Source organism: Bos mutus, chromosome 21 (genome assembly GCF_027580195.1).
Source record: "Bos mutus isolate GX-2022 chromosome 21, NWIPB_WYAK_1.1, whole genome shotgun sequence".
Taxonomy (NCBI): Eukaryota; Metazoa; Chordata; class Mammalia; order Artiodactyla; family Bovidae; genus Bos; species Bos mutus.
The window spans coordinates 10,445,484-10,468,078 of record NC_091637.1 but is presented as its reverse complement, the minus strand read 5'-3'; the positions used below and the strand labels follow the sequence as shown (position 1 = coordinate 10,468,078).

The following is a 22,595-nucleotide window of genomic DNA, read 5'->3' as shown; positions in this document are numbered from 1 at the left end:
CAGTCATTAAGGGGCATGTATGTTTCTTTACACTCAGAGAAGTACCCAAGAGCTTGCTTGATGGAAAAGACTCACAAAGAACCGAATAGTTTGGCGTCACAGACCAAGTGGTTCCTCGCTGGCGATGACCACTGTCACTAGACTGGATTTAGCTTCAGACGTATTGCGTGCCATCTGGCTCCAAAGAGCAAACCTATTTTTATAATATCATATTTGCAATAAGAGAAAACGACACACATGCTCAGAGTTGGATGGGCTTCCATTTTTAACACGACTGACTTTCATCTTCCTGGGGGCCCCAAACTGGGTGGGCTCTCTTTCTCTGCTCTGAGTCTTATCTCTGTTAAGTTGCATGATTAGGATCCCAAAGTCACTGAACAAACAGGGTAGAATTCTCCATAACAGACCTCTCGTTCATATGCATTTCACTGGCTTTTGTTCGAGAAGTCCGAAAACGGCTATCATCTCCACACTAATAATATCCTCCAGTAAATGATAAAGCCAAGTCCAAAGTAAACCAATAAGCTTTATCGGCATGTCAAAGTGATCCCCTTACAGCTCTGAACTTGCCAAGGGTGCATCCTTTTCCTAGACACAGCCTCGATGCACATTAAAAGGCACTTACTAGAGTGGGTGTTTGTTTGCCAAAGGAGGGCAGGCTACACTCTGATTCCAGTCACCCCGGTCGTCACTCTCATCACAGGAAGATAGGTGTACTTTACAGCCAGACTCCTTCCTTGATGACCTCTTGACTCAGAGTCTGGGGGAAATTCAGAGCTTCCTGCCAAGTGGTTCTTGCTCTTTCTGCTTGTTAATATTAACTGATGGACTTCTCGGAGGGAGGGTGAATTTCTTACCATGAATCCAGAGAATGCCGCGGTCCACCAGCTACTCTTCCATCCCTGCTGTCAGAGAAGATGAGTCAAGAAGGATTTACACACGCTGTTCATCCTAACAGATGGCCTTTCCCCTGGATTCTGAGAGAAGCTGAAAAATCAATCCACGTTCTCTCTAATTCCAAATTAGGCAAATGAGTGTGCTGGCCTTGATTGCTGGGAGTGGATTTAGCAAAATGGACACAGTGAAAAAGGTGAAAGATGTAAAATGTTTAGAAAAGCCTGTATCTCACCTCATTTAGAATTCTGTGCCCCTCTTCTCACTTCTTTTACTTTAATTAATTTTGATAGGAGTATAATTGCTTTACAATGTTGTGCTGGTTTCTATCACCACCTCCCCAACTTTTGGCATAAAAAATGAGGCTTATTTATGAAGGAGTGAAAACAATAATATTCTTTCCTTTCCTTTTGTGTTCTGTGTGTGTGTGTGTGTGACTTTGCCACTCTATGTCCAAGAAAGGTTGCTGTATACAGCGTATGCTTGTATAATTGGTATAAGTGAATGTGTAACTATAAAAAACATGTCCATTGTATGTACATCACATACTGAAATAGCATGTGGGTCTGTGTAGCTAATATCAGGAACAATGGAGGCTGCTTATGTTGGGTAATAGCAATATGTTGCAGGTTTTCTTAAGAATTTTTTTTTTTTTTTATGATTGTAGATAAATATTCCCCCAGGAATGAATGGCTCGGGGAAGGTGTGATGGGATATGAAGCCTTTCGTCATAAAATCCCCATATAAAAATCCTGGCAAGATTGATAGGGACTGAAGTGTGTCTAACACTGTAGCTGCGTTGGTTTCATTCCAAACACAGCATGCTCCTGAATGATTTGTCATTACCATCAGACCTGAAGGAAAGAAGAGCTGGAGAGAGAAACCTCCCATTGCCACCTATAGGCTGCGAGAGGAAGGTCCAGGGGACAGCCATGTTGCTCTGGGGAGCAGCAGAGAAGGAGAGAGATTCTAGAGGCCTCCAGTTTGCATTCACATTGACTTTGCCTCACTCCTTTTTCCAAAGAGCACTTCTTGTGCCAACATCTGGCCCAGATGCAGTAGAGGATACAAAGGTACAAAAGAAATATTGTCCTCATCTTTGGCTACAAATATGAAAAATAAATCTATCTCTCATGTTCTAGGCACTGGAGAGAAGCCACAGTGAGCTGAGAACTTGATTGATGGTGGTGACAGAGAGGTCTTCCTGGAGGAGGTAATATTCAAATCCTGCTAAGTGCTCTACAAGGCCAACACCCAGGTAGAGGGGAGGGGTCGTATTCTGGGTCACAGAGCATGGCATAAGCAAGGGGGTAGGAGTACAGATGACATGCTTCATGTTTAGGGAACTACAATAAGTTCTATATCTGACTTTGTTCTAAGGGTGAATTTTTACAGTATGTGGGAGGGGAATAGTATTGCCTAAAATGGGGCTAAAAAAAAACTGAAGAAAGATGAACTATGAAAGGCTCAAGGACTCTGCTATTGTTGTTATTTAGTCACTAATCATGCCCAACTCTTTGTGACTCCATGGACCAAAGCCCTCAAGGCTCCTCTGTCCATGGGATTTCCCAAGCAAGAATACTGAAGTGGGTTGCCATTTCCTTCTCCAGGGAATTTTCCTGACACAGAGACTGAACCTGCATCTCCTGCATTGGCAAGCAGGTACTTTTACCACTGAGCCACCGGGGAAACCCCATGCTATGGTACCTGTAGTTTATTCTAGACTCGGAGTCGCTGTCTCTCAAATGAGATCACTATTTGCTGAAAACAAAAACCTTTGTTATTTTACCATTATAATTGACATGTTTGGTGGTGTCTCTCCAACTCACACTTTTCCCTTTCTTCTGACTCTCCCGCTACTCTGCAGAAAGGCCCCTTAGTGGTGGGTCATGTGCAAGTTTTACAACCCTGCTTCTCCGACTACCATATGCAGAGTAATTAGATCTCTGGCCCAAGCTGGGCCAATCAGCTTCCTTCTTACATGAGTTTATTGTAACAGAGAATTCCTGGGAACTGAGTTCACTAATAATAGATCTCAAGAAGGAAGATCCGGACCTCAATATCAATGTTTCCATGCTTTCTAACACCACTTAATTCAGCCCTTTCATGACAACTTCAGTATCCTTCACATGAATACCCTTTTTTGAATAAGCTAGCTCAAGTTATTTTCTGCTGATTTGCAAAGCAAAGACCACTAATACAGTCGATTTCATTTGTAGTGTTTTATTATTTATCTGGGAGATTTTCCCTTGACAGACAGCGATCTATTCCCAAGGTGGTGGGGGGAGGGGGGCGGTAATTGTTCCAGGTATTGCACTCACACAATTCCCCAGAATGGTAACTAACTAGTTATGTCCATAATTCACCAACCCACTGAATCAAAGGCTAATTTTTTTCATTAAAATTATTTCACTCAGTAACCCACTAGAAGGAAGATCCAAATACCAAATCCTACTTAAGAATTAGAGAGCTATATCCATTTCTGTGTTTAAGTTCATTTATATGGAGCTGGTTTTATCTGTTCATTCATGTGTTAAAGAATTCATGTGTTTGAAATGCATTTTGCATCTACTTAACAGCTGAAAGGAAATTCTGAGCCGCCATATTTACCATTGTCAGGATCTCTGTAAATTAGCCTAGCTATGAGAGATCACTTGTACCCAGGGAAGACATTCAGTAGCTCTCACTGTGGCTCAGCATTTCAAATGAAAAGCTTTTTCCATCAATATGATTCCTTCTGCCCTCTCACCTTCCCTCTTCCTGAGCTACCATCTGGGTAGAGATGTATGAAGGCATTGCCAAAAATTGCTGTGTCAAACAATAGGTGTCACTGTGTGACAGCATGCAAAAATTAAGCTGTTACCTTGGTGACCAGACCGGAATAAAAGAGTCCCATAGACTTAGATTTAGTATAGAGAGACCTGGCAGTTGGGTTGGGTGTGGTTTGTGCTCCGGCCAAACTCACACATATCATAATGTCTGCTGTCCACTGAGCCCCTGTGACAGGGAACAGTCAACAGGGAACATCTTGCTAGTGTCCAGGAGCCTGAGATAATGAACTTGGAAAGCCTTTGTCTATTAGGCAATCCTAAAATCCTTCAAATCAAAATGCAAATTTCAATTCTATATTCTCTCCAAGGAAAAAATATTACTAGCTTTCATCTATAACACCATCATCTCACTTTAAAAAGGTTTGGTTCTGAACCTCCTTTCTGTCTATGAGATAGAGTCGGAGCTATGTTGAAATGAGATTGTTAAGAGCCCAGACTGTAGAATTTTCTCTGGCCATCCGAGTCACTCAGAAAGCCCGAAGCACTCTCTTTTTCCATGTATTATAATAAAACAAATTATTCTGGTGTCACAGACCTTGAATACCTACTAACCTTGATAAGCACTTACGTCTAAACAAAAAGGGAATCAATTTGCATTTTCCTTTCTACTGGCTAACATAATGCTTCATTTTACAGTCGCCATTAAGGGTTATTGCTATCTTTACATACCACATTAGGCAGTGTGTGTCCATTGTTCGTGCACAGGTCCATCAGAATGTTTCAGGTTGAAGGCATTTTTACAATGAAGTGGCTTTTGTCCTGTCCCAGCGCTATTATCTTGAATGTGTTTATCCCAACAGGTCTCTTCAAAACTGGAAAACTGTCCCCTGTAAGAACATGTCAGTGATCACCTTGCTTCACAATCAGAATTAACAAAGCTCACACTACTGTACATAAAATAGATAACTAAAAAGGACCTACTGTATAGCACAGGGAACTCTATTCATTATTCTTTAATAACCCATATGGGAAAAGAATCTGAAAAACAATGGATATATGTATATGTATATGTTCAACTGATCTACTTTGCGTACACCTGAAATTAAAGCAACTTTGTAAATCAACTATACTCTAATACAAAATTTTTTTAAAAAGAATTAACAATATTTAAAGTCTCACCAAGCCTCAGTGAGCATGCATACACACACACACACACACACACAGAGCTTACCTGGATGGGCAGTTAGATCAAATATTCTTGGACTGACCTTAATGAATTGAAAGCTGCATAGACTCAAGAAATTCTTTGAAGGACTCATAGCATTCTAAACCATGTGAAGCTTTCAACCATGCCATGCCTGGCCTTTAAATTAGCATTTTTTCCTCTGATCTATGGCCTCTTAATTTTCTGGAGAAGAGGAAATAAACCACAGGCATTCATGAAACAAGCATCCGTGTATGGGAAGAAATGGGAAGCATACTTCTACTGGAAACCACAAATAGTTGAGTTAGAATAATTGAGAAATGGCCACTGGCAGGTAGGGTAACACAATTATTATAGATGTAACCTTTGGGGAAGTAAAAGCCGAAAATCTTAACTGAGAAAGATAGATGCACTCCATGAAAAAGAATGATCACCAAAGACCCATTTCACAATGAAAAGCATGTAAGTAGTGGTTGCAGAACACTATTCCAACAATGACAAATAGCTTGGTCAGAGGTCAAAAATTAAAGCATAAAATATTGATATTTTAAAATTGAGCTTTCATAATAAAAAACACCAAAGAACCATTTTCTCTTGGTATGTTTGGCAATCATATTTTAATGTATATTCAGCTATTCCTTATTTTATATTAGTCCTGTAACTTTTTCCTGCCCTGATTCCATTTCGAATCAAGAAAGTATAGGTCTGGAATATTTTGCCATTGTGAGAAGTCTGAATGAATCTTGAATGTCCAATTCTTAATATCTTTATTACTGAATAATCATATTGTGCAATGAAGAAACTAGATTCTAAGATTCTAACAGACAGGTAAAATATCTTTAAATTTTGTTCAGGGCCTTGTGTGAAGTAGTTAACAATGATGGAAGAGATACTGATAAATAAAACTAACAGAAGCTCTGGCAGAACTAGTGATCCTTGGAATATATGGGCATCTTCCAAGGAGTTTAAAATACAATCACATTCCACTCAGAAACTACTCCTTTATGTGTCAGTACAGTGAAAAGAAAAAAAAAAACAAAAACACAAATTTATAAAACAAGGACTCTGTGACAGGGTCTGGAGTAAGCTCTGGGGAAGGAGAAGGGAAGGAGACTTTGCACCTGCTCTGTAGAATTTTCCAGCCCAGAATAGAGTCTGACAAGAAAGCAATCAAAACGCATATAATGTGGTAAGTGCTTGATTTCCCCGTGCAAGACTGAAAATCATTTCCACATCACCCTTGCCTTAATCTTCTTGATTATCCTATGGACCAGGTGCTAATTATCATCTCAGTTCACACTGGGACATTCTGAGACATCGGGAGATGACCTAGAGTCAGGTAGGAGGTCTGGGGGTGGACCTCCGTTTCCCCACTCCTGGCGGCAGGGAGTGGTGGTGATTTTCCAGTGTTTCCATGGGAGTGCTAAGCCTGTGGCTATGTCTAAGTTCCTCCCAGAAGGATGTAAAGTCCTGGCGAAGCTGCTTAATTTCACTTGTGCTGGCTACTTCACCTCTCAGCTCCACACCAGATTGGGAATGCCCATCAAAATGTTGGCAGATTCCATAAATGCAAATTCAAAGAATCTGAAGAGCAGACACTGTCATTCAGAAGCTCTCCACATCCTCAGCCCATCCTCTTATTGTAGAGCCAAATCCAAGTTTACTAAAGAAGTTGGGGAAACAAGAACTCTGATAAAAAAGGAAGTGATTGTTGTTGTTTTTTTTTTTTCTGAAATAAAAATACTCATGATGACTGGAAGCTCCACCTAAAGGATTTTAAAATAAATGTTAAAACCAATAAAAGTTATTTAGGAGTAAATATTTGTATTATTCAAAGACTTTCGCTCTACGAAAGGGTTCCCTGAAGATTTCCTCTTAATAGTGTACTCCCTTGGTGCTTCTTAAATGGTATTTACAGACTATTAACTACTCGCAAAAAAGCAGGTAGAGAAAAACTGCCAAAGTATGAGAATCTCTTATTGATTAGTCAAAATTAAGAAAAGCCTCCCTAATAGATGAAATTTGGTCTGCCAGAAGTGAATTTTCACAATGAATTTTGAAATAAATCCCTGATGGCAAGATTTCTTCCTTGAATGCAAACAGAACTCAGATTTTAAGCACATTATTTTTAATGCTACAGTGTTTGGGGATGAAAATATTAAAACTTTACAAACTATTACCAGGGTATTGATAATTAGGAGATTTTTAAAAACTAAATAAATAACATTATAATTGAATCCAAATGCACAAAATTTTGCCACATTTCTGCTTGATCCCTTAGCATTGACTTGTAGAAGTAATAGATAAAATGCACACATTTTTAAAAAAATATTTCTGACCTAAATTATTCAAACACTTTTCAGAAATATCTTTCTGACTCAAATTAGCATCACCACAAAGACCTTTCCGAAACTTCCCAAGAAGTGGGCATGAACATTTTAAAAGGCTTCCTAATATTAGTTGAAAATGGTACTTCTTGTTATTTATTTTAAAAGAGTTTGATTGCAAATTAAGTTGAACATATTTTTTATTTTAATTTGTATGTTCTGCTGTAAGCTATCTGTAAACTATTTGTATTTTATGCTGTAAACAGATAGTTAACATTGTGGTATGTTCCTAGTCTCAGTATTTCCTTATTGAGTTGTGTGAGTTCTTCACATATCAAGGATGGACAGTTCCTTTCATACTGGTTACAAACAATTTCTTCAGTTAGATGTGTGTACTTTTATTTCGTTTGTGAAATTTGTAACATGTGCTTTTGACTTTTTTCACCAATTTTTACCTAGAAAATGTTTTCTCCATAAATTACATAAAGAAGTTATTTATGTTTTCATCTGTTGTTTTCAATGTTTTTTTCCTATTGTTTTCAAAACTTTCTTTTTAAATGTTTTTACCAGTGGATGAGTCAGGCTGCTCTCCTAATCTCTTTGAAACTGTTTTTTGCTTCATAATGCAGAAATTATAATAACTATTTTGTAAAATTTGGGGAATTCTGTGAAGTCGTATTTGAAAGCTCTTTTTGCCCTCAGAAGCTGAAAAATCTGAAATTTCAATAGTATTTATTATTATGGCTGACCAGACTCTGATATGCCAAAAAGTTCCGACAATCTTAACCAAGCAAAGCAAAGCAAAACAAAGTGCATCTTTCATAGCTTTGAACGACACAGAAGTCAGTATGCTTTGGCCAGATGTAAAATAATTAAACTTCATACGAGCATCTTTGAACCAAATCTTATGATGACTTTTTTACCCTTTTCTTCCTGTGTTTATTTTTTTTTTCCTCTTTAAAAATCATCTCCAAGTAACGCACAAGAAGAGATTGCCCCGCCCCCTTGCCTCACTGCCCGGTTTAATATGGCTTGGACTGTCTTCTCGTATCCCCAGCTCCTATATGAATCATTTTCAGCACTGAGTTCTGATCATTATATACAAGGTCACTTTTTAATTAGAACAATATAGTAAAACATATGCTCACAAGATAAATGAGGTACAAAGCTAGCTGTGCTACAGTGAACCCTTTTATTGGAAAGCCCTTAAAAATAATAAGCGTCATGTATAGTCCAGGGGCCTTTGCAACATATTTCAGTACAGCAAAGTGCCTGCCACAGTGAATGAATACCCTGTTATAGTGAACAATCATTTGGCAGCATAGGTTATTTTAATGGACACATCACTTTAAACGAAGCCTTCGCCATCTGTTCTGCCCTCTAATTACAGATGCAAAAGGAACATAATTCACAATTGCATCATAAAAAAGTAAGATATAAGTGATTTAAATGCATGTGGATCTTCCTTATTCAATGCAGTATGCAGCTGTTATGTTGTTTTCATGTTTCAAACACAAATGAGGATAGAAATCGTTCTTCTCTGATGGAGTGAATTCCCTGATACAGAACATTTTGGGGTGTGAATAAATGCAAAAGTGCTTCCTCTTCCAGCACCTTCCTATCACATGAGAGACAAGGCTCTTCTGTAATGCATTCTGCGTTCTGTTACCATGTGTGATGGAGGGCACGTTTGTGTTAAAATCTAATGTTCTGTTGATTCTTTATTAGGCTTTCTCATCTCAATGACTGCTCAAGTACTTGTACTTTTGTGATAACCAAACGGTTGGCTGTAGGTTGATGTGTTATAACAAAGAAATCCTCCTTCAGTGTAAGATGAGGACATGGTTACCCCAATAAGCACGTTGGTATATCTTAAACAAATCCCTTTTGATTTTTCAAGACTAACTCTTTGGAGTTATAAGCAGAAAGATGGAACTCCTTCCCTTTTCCCTAATTTTTCAAAAATACTTCAAAACTCCCTCATGAATTCACAAGTTAAGGATTACTTATTTGGGGAAGGATATTTTAATATACAACTTGAAGGTGAATTTAATGCCTTATTGTAAAACTTCCAGTGTAATTTAGTACTGACACAATCACAATGAATCAGAATATAATTTTGTTTTCTAAAGACAAAATTTGTTAAATTCATCCTAGAGATGCTCAATTTGTTTTCAAACAATGAAGCTGGATAGTCAAATGAAATGTTAATAAGGTAAAATATTTCATTCTTAGAACTAATTGCTGGGGGAATGGTGCTAAAAAATGGAATTAATTGGTGAAGAGTGCAAACAGCTTAAAAAGTTAAGAATATTATTTAAAATCCATGCTGTACCCCTGAGAATGACAAGAAAAATGTCCCCTGCAAAAGTTTATACTTCAGATTCTCCATGGTTCTACAATGAATGAGATGCAGTTCCATAGTCATTGCTAATAAACAGGTGCTTTGAAGGTGTTAAGTCATTTAAAAATCCATCTTCCCCCAAAATAAAGTTTATATATCTAATTTATCTAACAACTATTTTTTACAGATCAATCAAACAATATTTAGATAATCTAAATATCAACACTGCAATTATTGTATTCAAATTCATGTCCATTGGGTTGGTGATGCCATCCAACCATCTCATTCTCTGTCATCCCCATCTCCTTCTGCCTTCTATATTTCCCAGAATCAGGGTCTTCTCCAATGAGTCGGCTCTTCACATCAGGTGGCCAAAGTATTGGAGCTTCAGCTTCAGCATCAGCCCTTCCAATGAATATTCAGGACTGATTTCCTTTGGGATTGACTGGTTTGATCTCCTTGTAGCCCAAGGCACTCTCAAGAGTCTTTTCCAACACCACAGTTCAAAAGCATCAATTCTTTGATGTTCAGCTTTCTTTATGGTCCAGCTCTCACATCCATACATGACTACTGGAAAAACCATAGCTTTGACTAGATGGACCTTTGTTGGCAAAGTAATGTCTCTGCTTTTTAATATGCTGTCTAGGTTGGCCATAGCTTTCCTTCCAAGGAGCAAGTATCTTTTAATTTCATGGCTGCAGTTATCATCTGCAGTGATTTTAGAGCCCAAGAAAATAAAGTCTGTCACTGTTTCCATTGTTTCCCCATCTATTTGCCATGAAGTGATGGGACCAGATCACATGATCTTTGTTTTTTGAGTGTTGAGTTTTAAGCCAGCTTTTCCACTCTCCTCTTTCACTTTCTCCTCTCACATTAGTTTGGTGTTGACTTTATTTATGATTCCTCCATGTGTCATATAAGACTTGATCATACATTGAAATTAGAAATAACCAAACAATTCATATCAATTAATCTATAAATAGCTTGATAATTACCATTATTCATTTAAAAAATTATCACTTTTTTTTTTTGAAAAATAGCACACAATCAGAAATTTCCATCAAATTCACCTGAATATTCTTTCACATTTCAGTGACATTATTTCTCAGAAAGTATATTAAAGGGACACTTACTTCTCACAGGTAAGAAGTAAGCTTCCCAAACCAGTTAGCAGCAAAATGAAAGATGTAAAGATAATGAATCTAAAATAAAATGTACTTAATAAGTTTAAAGTTTATATTATATTTCTTTTAATTTTCTAATTTTTTGGTATTTTATGTTAATTTTTATTTTTAATTTTATTGAAATCTAGTTGATTCGCAATGGTTGATTCACAATGTTGTGTTAGTTTCAAGTGCCCACCAAAGTGATTCAGTTTTATATGTATACATATATATATTCTTTTTTTACATCCTCTTTTATAGGTTATTACACTATATGGAGGTATTTACCTGTGCTATACAGTAGGTCCTTATTCATTCAGTTCAGTTCAGTTTAGTTGCTCAGTCATGTCCAACTCTGAGACCCCATGGACTGCAGCATGGCAGGCTTCCCTGTTCATCACCAACTCCCAGAGCTTACTCAAACTCATGTCCATTCAGTCAGTGACTCTATCTGACATCCCATCCTCTATCATCCCCTTCACCTCCTGCCTTCAATCTTTCCCAGCATAAGGGTCTTTTCAGATGAGTCAGCTCTTTGCATCAGGTGGCCGAAGTATTGGAGTTTCAGCTTCAGCATCAGCCCTTCCAATGAATATTCAGGACTGATTTCCTTTAGGATTGACTGGTTGGATCTTCTTGAAGTCCAAGGGACTCTCAAGAGTCTTCTCCAACACCACAGTTCAAAAGCATCAATTCTTCTGTGCTCAGCTTTCTTTATGGTCCAACTCTCACATCACAATGCTCACAGGACTATTGGAAAAACCATAGCTTTGACTAGATGGACCTTTGTCGGGAAAGTAATGTTGCTGCTTTTTAATATGCTGTCTAGGATTTGAAATAGCTCAACTGGAATTCCATCATTTCCATTAGCTTTGTTCACAGTAATGTTTCTTAAGGCCCACTTGACTTCATATTCCAGGATGTCTGGTTCTAGGTGAGTGATCACACTATCGTGGTTATCTGGGTCATGAAGACCTTTTTTATATAGCTCTTCTGTGTATTCTTGCCACCTCTTCTTAATACCTTCTGTTTCTGTTAGGTCCATACCATTTTCGTCCTTTATTGTGCCCAACTTTGCATGAAATGTTCCCTTGGTATCTCTAATTTTCTTGAAGAGATCTCTAATCTTTCCCATTCTATTGTTTTCCTCTGTTTTTCTGCATTGATTACTTTGGAAGGCTTTCTTATCTCTCCTTGCTATTCTTTGGAACTCTGCATTCAAATAGATATATCTTTCCTTTTCCCCTTTTCCTTTTGCTTCTCTTCTTTTCTCAGCTATTTGCAAGGCCTCCTCATACAACCATTTTGCCTTTTGCATTTCTTTTTTTTGGGGATGGTTTTCATCACCATCTCCTGTACAATGTTATAAACTATTATGGTATATATATTTTATTCAAAAATTCCTAATTTAATTAAATTTTTATGATGAATGATGGACTAGGAAAACTTCTGTTACTTGTCATACTGATTTTTAATTCTTTGTAAACTTCAAAGTCTTTTTAGGATTTTTTAAACTATAGCTTGAGAGGAGGTAAGTGGGAGAAATTAGGAAGGTAAAAAAAAAAAAATCTGTTAAACATTTTTACTTTTCTCTGTTAACCAGCTATGTGGATGTATCTTATAATTACAGGTTATATACTAAGTAATTCTGTAACTGTAGAATGTCAGGATGGATCAAATACAAAAAACAACAAATTCAGTGTTAGCAATCCATACATTTGGACATACATTTAAATTTTCTCTTTATTTTTTATGTTATTTTTATGGTAGCCAATAATTTAACTAGTAATAAATACGAATTTCAAGGAAGTCAAGATGAAAGGATTGTGTCCTTGGTAATAGTGTCTATATCTAAAACTCTCTACATTATTTTTATTTTAGATGATTTCAGAAAAGAAAGTCAAATTAATATTTCTGAACATGTAACTTTCTGGACAAGACTGTTTTCAATAGATATCATTTAACAGATCACTTCTTTTATTTAAATATGTATTAGTTGCCCTTGGAAAGGACAAATGAATCAGCAGCAAAATAGATCTTCAGATCAGATCAGATCAGTCGCTCAGTCATGTCCAACTCTTTGCGACCCCATGAATCGCAGCACGCCAGGCCTCCCTGTCCATCACCAACTCCCGGAGTTCACTGAGACTCACGTCCATCGAGTCAGTGATGCCATCCAGCCATCTCATCCTCTGTTGTCCCCTTCTCCTCCTGCCCCCAATCCCTCCCAGCATCAGAGTCTTTTCCAATGAGTCAACTCTTCGCATGAGGTGGCCAAAGTACTGGAGTTTCAGCTTTAGTATCATTCCTTCCAAAGAAATCCCAGGGCTGATCTCCTTCAGGATGGACTGGTTGGATCTCCTTGCAGTCCAAGGGACTCTCAAGAGTCTTCTCCAACACCACAGTTCAAAAGCATCAATTCTTCGGTGCTCAGCTTTCTTCACAGTCCAACTCTCACATCCATACATGACCACAGGAAAAACCATAGCCTTGACTAAACGGACCTTTTGGCAAAGTAATGTCTCTGCTTTTCAATATGCTATCTAGGTTGGTCATAACTTTCCTTCCAAGGAGTAAGCGTCTTTTAATTTCATGGCTGCAGTCACCATCTGTAGTGATTTTGGAGCCCAGAAAAATAAAGTCTGACACTGTTTCCACTGTTTCCCCATCTATTTCCCTTGAAGTGGTGGGACCAGATGCCATGATCTTCATTTTCTGAATGTTGAGCTTTAAGCCAACTTTTTCACTCTCCACTTTCACTTTCATCAAGAGGCTTTTGAGTTCCTCTTCACTTTCTGCCATAAGGGTGGTGTCATCTGCATATCTGAGGTTATTGATATTTCTCCCGGCAATCTTAATTTCAGCTTGTGTTTCTTCCAGTCCAGTGTTTCTCATGATGTACTCTGCATATAAGTTAAATAAGCAGGGTGACAATATACAGCCTTGACGAACTCCTTTTCCTATTTGGAACCAGTCTGTTGTTCCATGTCCAGTTCTAACTGTTGCTTCCTGACCTGCATACAAATTTCTTACCTTACCTCTATTTTTCAGTTAAATTACAAATAATTTCCTTTTTTTGCATAGTTTTCAGTTGCATTTAGTGTAAAGGATATGTGATTTGTTTAACAAAAATATTTGCTGGCTAGCCATAAATTCAGCTTCATTTTAGAAATTTCAAAGCTATCAATTGCTAGTAAACTTTAAAAGGACTTTAAACATAAATGTATTTATTTGTTGAATGGCCTGTAAGTGAATCCATTTGGGGATGAAGGACACTAATAAGGGTCCACTTGGAAGTGAGAGTGTGCAGGGAGTCATAGCTAATTTCATCAAGCAGAAGACACTGCAGCTCACCCTCCCACAGAAGAAAGCCATATGTGATACATGAGAAGCAACGATTCCTAGTTGTATACTAATGAAGTACAAAAAGTCTTTGCTCTGGGAAAATCACCAGAGTCTAGTATTGTAAGTCCTTTACTAAGACCACTCAGCCCAACATAGTATCACATTAATATTAGAACCATGTTGTAATTTTGGTCACTGAGAGCCAATGACATTTACAGATCATGTATATGAGTGGTAATGATGGATGATGCTGCTGATGGTGACACTGATGATGAGGATGATGTGATGAAGACGATGAAGTTGATAAAGCACTGAAGATAATACTGCTGCTGCTGCTGATGACATTTAACAAATATGAAATGACTATATGTTAAACACTTTTCTTTTCTGATTAACTTTTTGTTACATTTAATCCTCTCAACAACCCTGTGAGAAAGTCACCGGAACATTAGAAAGGACATACCACCAGAATGAGAAGCTCTAGGGAACATCACTGGTTCTGTGAAAAGTCTTTACTAACTTATATTGGCCCATAGGAGGGACTGATGCTGAAGCTGAAGCTCCAATACTTTGGCCACTGATGTGAAGAGCCAATCCATTGGGAAAAACCCTGATGCTGGGAAAGACTCAGGGCAGGATGAGAAGGGGGCAACAGAGGATGAGATGGTTGGATGGCCTAACTGACTCAGTGGACATGATTTTGAGCAAACCCCGGGAGATAGTGAAGGACAAGGAAGGCTGGTGTGCTGCAGTCCATGAGATCACAAAGGGTTGAACGCAACTCAGCACCTGAACAACATTGGCTCACTTATACCAGCCTTAATTCCTTATGTTGTAAGTCCATTCTTACTTGGCAAAAATTGATTAGGGTGATTGAAGGAAAACTGCTTCAAAAGTATTCTATCTTGAAATTAATCAAAAATTTAAAAGTCATTGCTATTTAACCTATATAGGCATATAGTCATCCGGTCCCATCACTTCATGGGAAATAGATGGGGAAACAGTGGAAACAGTATCAGACTTTATTTTTCTGGGCTCCAAAATCACTGCAGATGGTGACTGCAGCCATGAAATTAAAAGACGCTTACTCCTTGGAAGGAAAGTTATGACCAACCTAGATAGCATATTCAAAAGCAGAGACATTACTTTGCCAACAAGGTCCGTCTAGTCAAGGCTATGGTTTTTTCCAGTGGTCATGTATGGATGTGAGAGTTGGACTGTGAAGAAGGCTGAGCGCTGAAGAATTGATGCTTTTGAGCTGTGGTGTTGGAGAAGACTCTTGAGAGTCCCTTGGACTGCAAGGAGATCCAACCAGTCCATCCTGAAGGAGATCAGCTCTGGGATTTCTTTGGAAGGAATGATACTAAAGCTGAAACTCCAGTACTTTGGCCACCTCATGTGAAGAGTTGACTCATTGGAAAAGACTCTGATGCTGGGAGGGATTGGGGGCAGGAGGAGAAGGGGATGACAGAGGATGAGATGGCTGGATGGCATCACTGACTCGATGGACGTGAGTCTCAGTGAACTCCGGGAGTTGGTGATGGACAGGGAGGCCTGGCGTGCTGCGATTCATGGGGTCACAAAGAGTCAGACACGACTGAGCGAATGAACTGAACTGAACTGAGGCATATAGTATATACACTAAATAACTTATTTCCCCAAAATCAAAATAAATGACTAAATCAATATATATATCTAGAAATGGTGAGAAAAGAAAACAACAAAAAAAGACCCTGAAATGCAGCATCTCTGTGCTCAAGACAACAAAAGGTAATTAAGCATCTATCAACTACAGCTGCTATATGAAAAACACTGGGTTAGATGCTGTGGAGGGAACAAAGAGAATTAATATTTGTCCTAAGGAGTGAGCCATCCAATCAGGAGTGCAAAGATGAACTCATAGAACTACAATAATATAAGACTGAAAGACGGAGCATTTCTAATTAGTTACTTGGAAAATACCAAATCACTTTCCTCTTTCTTTAAACCTCCTTCATAACATTTATTTCAAGTGGACAGGAGTCATCTCTCCTACCAGGCTTTCATAATCCTTTGTCATTCTTATAAAACGTGTTCTTCATTGGGCTGAGCCTGTTTGCACCTCTGTTTTCACATCTATGAAATGGAATCCTGAGTAACAGCCTCATAGGGTTATTGTCAGCACTCTGATCTTTTCCAGTCCTGTGGAAAAGGACACTTATTGTCAATGACATTGACATTTATCGTCAATGACAATAAATGATTAGAATATTTCCTAGCCCGTGAGAGTATCACCGTCTTATTGTTACCACCTACCTCTCTACTGAATTTCTTGACCTGATTTGTAAGCTTCATACCATCTTGTTCACAATTCAAACAGCTTCTAGAAAACTACAATAGGTATTTTATGTGTTTTCTCAAATGAGAATAATGAAGTAGATGATAAAGACTAATGGTGCAATGGGTATCCAGAGGGTGCATGTTCACTCATCTCTAGAGAATTCAAGGCAGACTTGCTGAGGAATGTGAGTTGAAAGGTACAAGGGAACAAAAATGACCTCCTTCTGGGTAGGAAACCAGATTGAGGCACAGGTCACTGGAACATACATAGAAGAGAGTTGGCTGGAATGGAGAAGTGTGTTAGGTAAGCGATGAAAAAGAAACTCACCTCGGGTGTCACTGCAGTAATTTAGCAATGAATATCTGAGAGTCTCAACTACACAGGGCCATAGAAATAGGATAGAATCAGGATGTAGAAGTGACAAGACTCAGTAGGAGCACATCGCTGCTGTCACAAAGGGAGCAAGAGGAAAAGAGAAGAAGGAAAAAAAATCAGAGATACAGCTCAATTTCTGAGTTTGGATAACAAAAGCAATGATAATTATAGAAATGGGAAAATGAAAGAGAAAGCAGAGCTTGCTTTTCTAAGGGGAGACTGGAAGTGAGTTTAACATAGGTGGAGTTTGAGGTTCACAGGTTATCAAATTGGACATGCTTACTAAGTCTGTCATATGAGGTTGAATCACTGAGGGGAAAGCGAAATTAGAGAGTTAAAAGCAACAATTAACCCTTTAATGTAAGTGACCCATGTCCTTGTAAGTTCAGTATCAAGATTCATAGGTATTCACAGACTCTTAACAGAAGTCCCTTGGGGCCAACATCAAGGAGAAGAGGGACAAAACCAAGGTGGCCATTCTTTAAAAAAAATTTTATTGGTGTATAATTGCTTTAAAATGCTGTGTTAGTGTCTGCTGTACAGCAAAGTGACTCAGCTATATGAATATATATATCCCTTCTTTTTTGTATTTCCTTCCCTTCTAGGTCACCAGAGAGCACTGAATAGAGTTCCCAGCACTATACAGTCAGTTCTTATTTGTTATCTATCTTATGCATAGCAGTGTATATATGTCAATCCCAAACTCCCAACCCATCCCATCCTTCCTTTCCCCATTTGGTGTCCATATCTTTGTTCTCTACATCTGTGTTTCTATTTCTGCTTTGCAAATAAGATCATCTGTACTATTTTTCTAGATTCCACACATATGAGTTAATATATATAATATTTGTTTTTCTCTTTATGACTTATTTCATTCTGTTCGTATTTCCTTGGCCTTGGTTCTACAAGGATACAGGGTATGGGACCCGCACTGTGCTTTACACAGGGAGAGTTCTCTTTCCTTTCCCTGAAGCCACAGTCTAGCTCGAGGAGACAAAGTTAGTGAGAGACAAAGGAAGGCCTCCTGGTTCAACTCAGCTCCCAGTACACACACCAGACAGACAAGGTGGCCCACAGCCTATATCAGCATAAATACAAATGGGCTGAAATAGATCTTTTACCTAAAATAAATGTCAAATAGTATGCAAATAAAAATATATTTTTGTCAGAAAGACCTTGGACAAGGCAGAACACAAATGTTTATTTAAAAGAATTTTTAAACTCTGATTCAGACTAGGAAAGTCAGGCCAGTCGCTGAATCCCATGGGACAAGCACATGCGAAGGTCTCCACCCAGTAAGTTAGCTTTTAATGGTGTCTTTACAAAACCACATGTCCTCAACTAGAACTAAGAAAAACTCCCAAAATATATCAATTCCAAGTGCATGCTGCTACTGCTGCTAAGTCGCTTCAGTTGTGTCCAACTCTGTGTGACCGCATAGACGGCAGCCCATCAGGCTCCCCCGTCCCTGGGATTCTCCAGGCAAGAACACTGGAGTGGGTTGCCATTTCCTTCTCCAATGCATGAAAGTGAAAAATGAAAGTGAAGTCGCTCAGTCGTATCCAACTCTTAGTGACCCCATGGACTGCAGCCTACCAAGCTCCTCCGTCCATGGGATTTTCCAGGCAAAAGTACTGGAGTGGGGTGCCATTGCCTTCTCTGCCAAGTGCATGACCCAGGTCTAAATAAAGAAGAGAGGAAATGTTAGGTCATGTATATACATCAAATTCATGGACCTTTCCAGTTGCGATACCAACAATACCTAAAATTGAGATTATATTTTTCAATGTTCACTTATCTGTTTAAACATGCTTATTTCCCGTAATTATAATGGGGGAAAAATGCAGTCCACTGTTAGAACATAAGGGACAAGAAAGAAAGAAAGAAAACAATCGTACAGATATGTGTAGTTTGTCCATCTTACAGGTAAGAAAACTGAGGGAGATGGAATGAGTGTCCAAGATCAATGAAGGGAGCACAAGACTGGACGGAATTAGACTAGAACAGAAGCCTTCCCAGCACCCAATCCATGAGCTTTCCCCACAAAGTTGTTGCCTCTCAGGAAGAAGAGACTCAGAAGAAAACATTAAGAGATATTCCCTACCCTAGGGTTTGACAGATAACCTCTGATGGAAAGTTCCTTCTGTGTTTTGAGTCAAGAGGTAGAAATACAATGGATAGCATAGGCAAAGAGGAGAGTCAAGGCTAATCACTTTGCTGCTTTTGAGAAGATCTGCTTAGAATGTTCAATATCTATTTCAGAAATTTCACAATGAAAACCCGTGAAACAATGTACTCTCTGGAAAAGAATGGACTAGAAGAGGCAAAAACGGAAAAGGAAAAGTGAAACAAATTTCCCAGAAGTTCACATCTCATCATCCCATGAAAATGCCCTAGACATAACCTTCACTTTTCTTTCCTACAACTGCAAACTAGCTTTCTGTTTACTTCTGTTTTTTTTTTTTTTTTTTTCCTGCTATAAGGAGACTTAGCACGTCACATCTGAGAGTTGCCAAATGATGTCCTATGCAGAATGTCAGTTTGAGAGTCTGGAGGGTGAAGGATGAAGAGACCCCAGAGGAATATCCAAGAGCCCAGAGAAATGAAGACCCAATGGCTCTGGGAAGAGGAAGGAGGCATTAGGCAGAGGCAGAAGGACAAAGTTACGCTCAGCTTGCAGTTTGCCCCATAAACCATCGCTGAGATATGAAAATAAAAGTGTCACTCTGAGATAACTTGTAGGTTTCTGGAAATAATCAAAGCTCTATTGAAGTGTAAGTGAACATGACTAGATCCTGGAAATAATGAATTTAGGAACTCCAGAAGTGAAAACAAAAGGCAATGAATGAAATCCACCTCCTTCAAGACATAATGCTTTTATCAATAAGTCAAAATTATTGCCAGACTTCCCGGGTGCCTCAGTGCTAAAGAATCTGCCTGCCAATGCAGGAGACTCAGGTTTGATGTCTAGGTCAGGAATATCCCCTGGAAGAGGAAATGGCAACCCACTCCAGTATTCTGGCTGGGAAATCCCATGACAGAGGAGTCTGGTGTGCTATGGTCCATGGGATCACAGAAGAGTCAGACACAACTGAACACACATGTACAAAACTATTGCCACATAATTGTTCAAAGGCAAATCAAGTTCAAAACAGATATTCTAAGTTCATCAGCTATAGGACTCCCTTAAAGAGGAGGTTAAACGAATGTGAATCGAAGCTAGTCAATATGTCCTCTATTTTCAAGAAACTTGTTTCTCAACTTGAAACTATTAGTTTTTAGAGTAAATATGTTTACTTAAAAGATTCATAGAAAGGAGCTAATCTCAGTTTCCTATCAATGTGATCTCTTTTTATCTTAGCCTCAAGCAGTGTTCTCTAAAATGAAATTATAGCACAGTTTTAGAGAATAGAGTTCTTGAAATGACTTGGATAAAGGATATATTCTCAAATGATGTAAAGTGGCATTGTCAATAGAAGAAGGGGCTAAACTGAGAAATTTTGAAAAGGCAATGGGAAGGGAAGCTCAGCTAGATTTTATAAACCAGCTAATGTGTGATTGATCTGAGTTCCACTGTTAGGGTTTAAATGGAACTCCCCTCTGGCGTTCACATCCTAACTGTAACCTTTCTTCAGCTTGAACATGGGACCTATAGGGATTTGAGCTACCACACCCTTCTCTCTGTGTACATAAAATATTTTTGGAGAGCTCTTTAGAATCTGTCTGCTCTGAGACCCGTAAGTCCACTCTAAAGACAAGAGGTTTAACTTGAGATGGACACTTGTCATTGAGGAGGGCTCATAAATCATTGTCCATTGAGCCTCTTTAGAGGATGAAAAGACATCTGAAATAGCATCCTGCATTCAGAAGGTCTAGAAAGACACCCAGGAAGAGTGATCCTCTCTAAGCTGTTGAACTTGGTCATAAGCCATCAAGAGGTTCCCTGGTGGCTCAGTCAGTAAAAAATCTGCCTGCAATGTGAGAGACCTGGGTTTGATCCCTGGGTTGGGAAGATCCCTTGGACAAGGGCTTGGCAACCCACTCCAGTATTCTTGCCTGGAGAATCCCCATGGACAGAGGAGCCTGGCGGGCTGCAGTCTACGGAGTCACAAAGAGTCAGATACAACTGAGTGACTAAGCACAGCACATAAGCCTTCAAATCCAAATGGGTTCAGTGTTTTGGATTTTAAATCCCTTCTCTTCTAACACAGATAGAAATAATACAAAAAAGTTTACCTATGCAGCTGCAAATAAAAAATAATAATAAAATGCATCAAGTAAAAACTAATGATGAATAAAATAATAATGAAAAAAACTAGCAATTGCAACAATCAAACCCCAACAAATCACACAGCTGTGTCCCTGCCTTCAGCACATATGATTCTTAAATGATTGCATTCAACTTATGTGCTTGTTTTAAAGTTTTATTGCCAAAATGTTCCCAGAAAAGTATTGTGCTTTCTGGCCTTGTGATAATCAGAGATACCAATGTGAGTTGTTGCTTTTTTTTTTCCCCCTATCTTTTGGATCATATAAATGTACATGGTTTTCAGTCTTGCTTCCTGCATTTGTTTTTTTCCCTCTAGGACAATTTCTGGGTATCTCAAGAGAATGAAAGAAACCACTGTGACCAAGCTGGAATGCATGAAAACCATACCACCTCCTCACAGAGGACGAGGAACGGATCCCACGACTCTGTACTTGCCCCTGTCTTCTCTCCTTCCCTCCAGCTACATGTCCACTCTGCACCTTCCTTGCTACCCAGGCCAACTCTACCCTAGCTCCCTGGCCAAAGGGAAGATGGCTAGATCTCCTGGGGCCATGATGTGCGGCCTGAGAGGAAGTGTTGTCTTTGGGGAAATAGCAAGATTGGGTGACTACCTTAAAGTCAATACTATTTATCTTCACCTCTTGTCCTGTGGGCTGACAAAGGGGCACCACTGTTAGGCCCAACCCCCCTGCACAGCTGCAATAGAAAAGGCAGGGACTTGTACTTTCAAGTGTCAGACCCTTTGTGCCTGACTACTAGTTTATGAGGCTGATGTCAAGCATGGCAGTCAATGAAGTCTTTGTCCTAGGTGTACAGGGCAGGACAGTGGAAAAACTGCCCTCTCTTATATCCCAGGCTCATCCATCTTCCCCTCACCCTGGTTCTCAACTTCTCTGTCTCTTGAGCCAACAGAGAGAGGATCCCTCCTGGGTTAATGTACTGGAAAATTGCTCTGCATGTTTATGAGGGGGTCCCTTCCAAATGAAAGAAAAAAGGAAAGGGGAAAAAAACGGGGAAGAAGAGTCGTTTTTTCCCACTGAACTCATTGGCCTTATGCATGTGGGTCTGACCCTGATTAAGAAAATCTCAATGCCCTGCTAGGAGCTTTATTGTCCAGTTTGGCAGAACGCACTTCCGATTGAATTTTTTTTTATTATTTATAATCACAAAGTGGTTTTGAACAGCGACTCCCATCACCCATCCCACCACCACTACACACACACACACACACACATACACGCACACATCTAAGCCCTTACCTTTAAAGAGGCCCCATCCACTCACATCCAGTTTTCCTCACAACAACCTATCCTCCTTTTTAAAGCTGGTTTCCCCAAGGGAATTCCTTATAAATAGCAAACATGTTGTTTTCATACAGTTATATGGAAGTTGGACTGTGTGAACTTTGCCATGGACTTGGACCCGAGAGGTGGCTGCCTTCCATGAAATCACATTTGCTTATTTTAACTTTTTTTTTTTTTTTTTTTTTTAGCTAAAAATAATATCCTCTATCTCCAACCTCTTCCTTCACTCCCAAATTTTATTCCTCCATGCAAGGCTTGAGACTAAAACAAAATGTCAC

At 38.9% G+C, this 22,595-nt stretch overlaps 1 long non-coding RNA gene across 2 annotated transcripts in view; it reads right to left on the bottom strand.

The window, feature by feature from the left end:
* The window catches only part of LOC138984346 (uncharacterized), a 40,622-nt gene extending 18,327 nt beyond the window's left edge, over positions 1-22,295 (bottom strand). For both annotated transcript variants that reach the window (XR_011461591.1, XR_011461592.1), the window contains exons 1-3: positions 22,273-22,295; positions 4,395-4,552; positions 858-902 (exon numbers count right to left, since the gene is read on the bottom strand). This is a non-coding gene — a long non-coding RNA (uncharacterized lncRNA). The remainder of the gene's footprint in view (positions 1-857; positions 903-4,394; positions 4,553-22,272) is intronic.
* Positions 22,296-22,595: the final 300 nt, after the last annotated feature.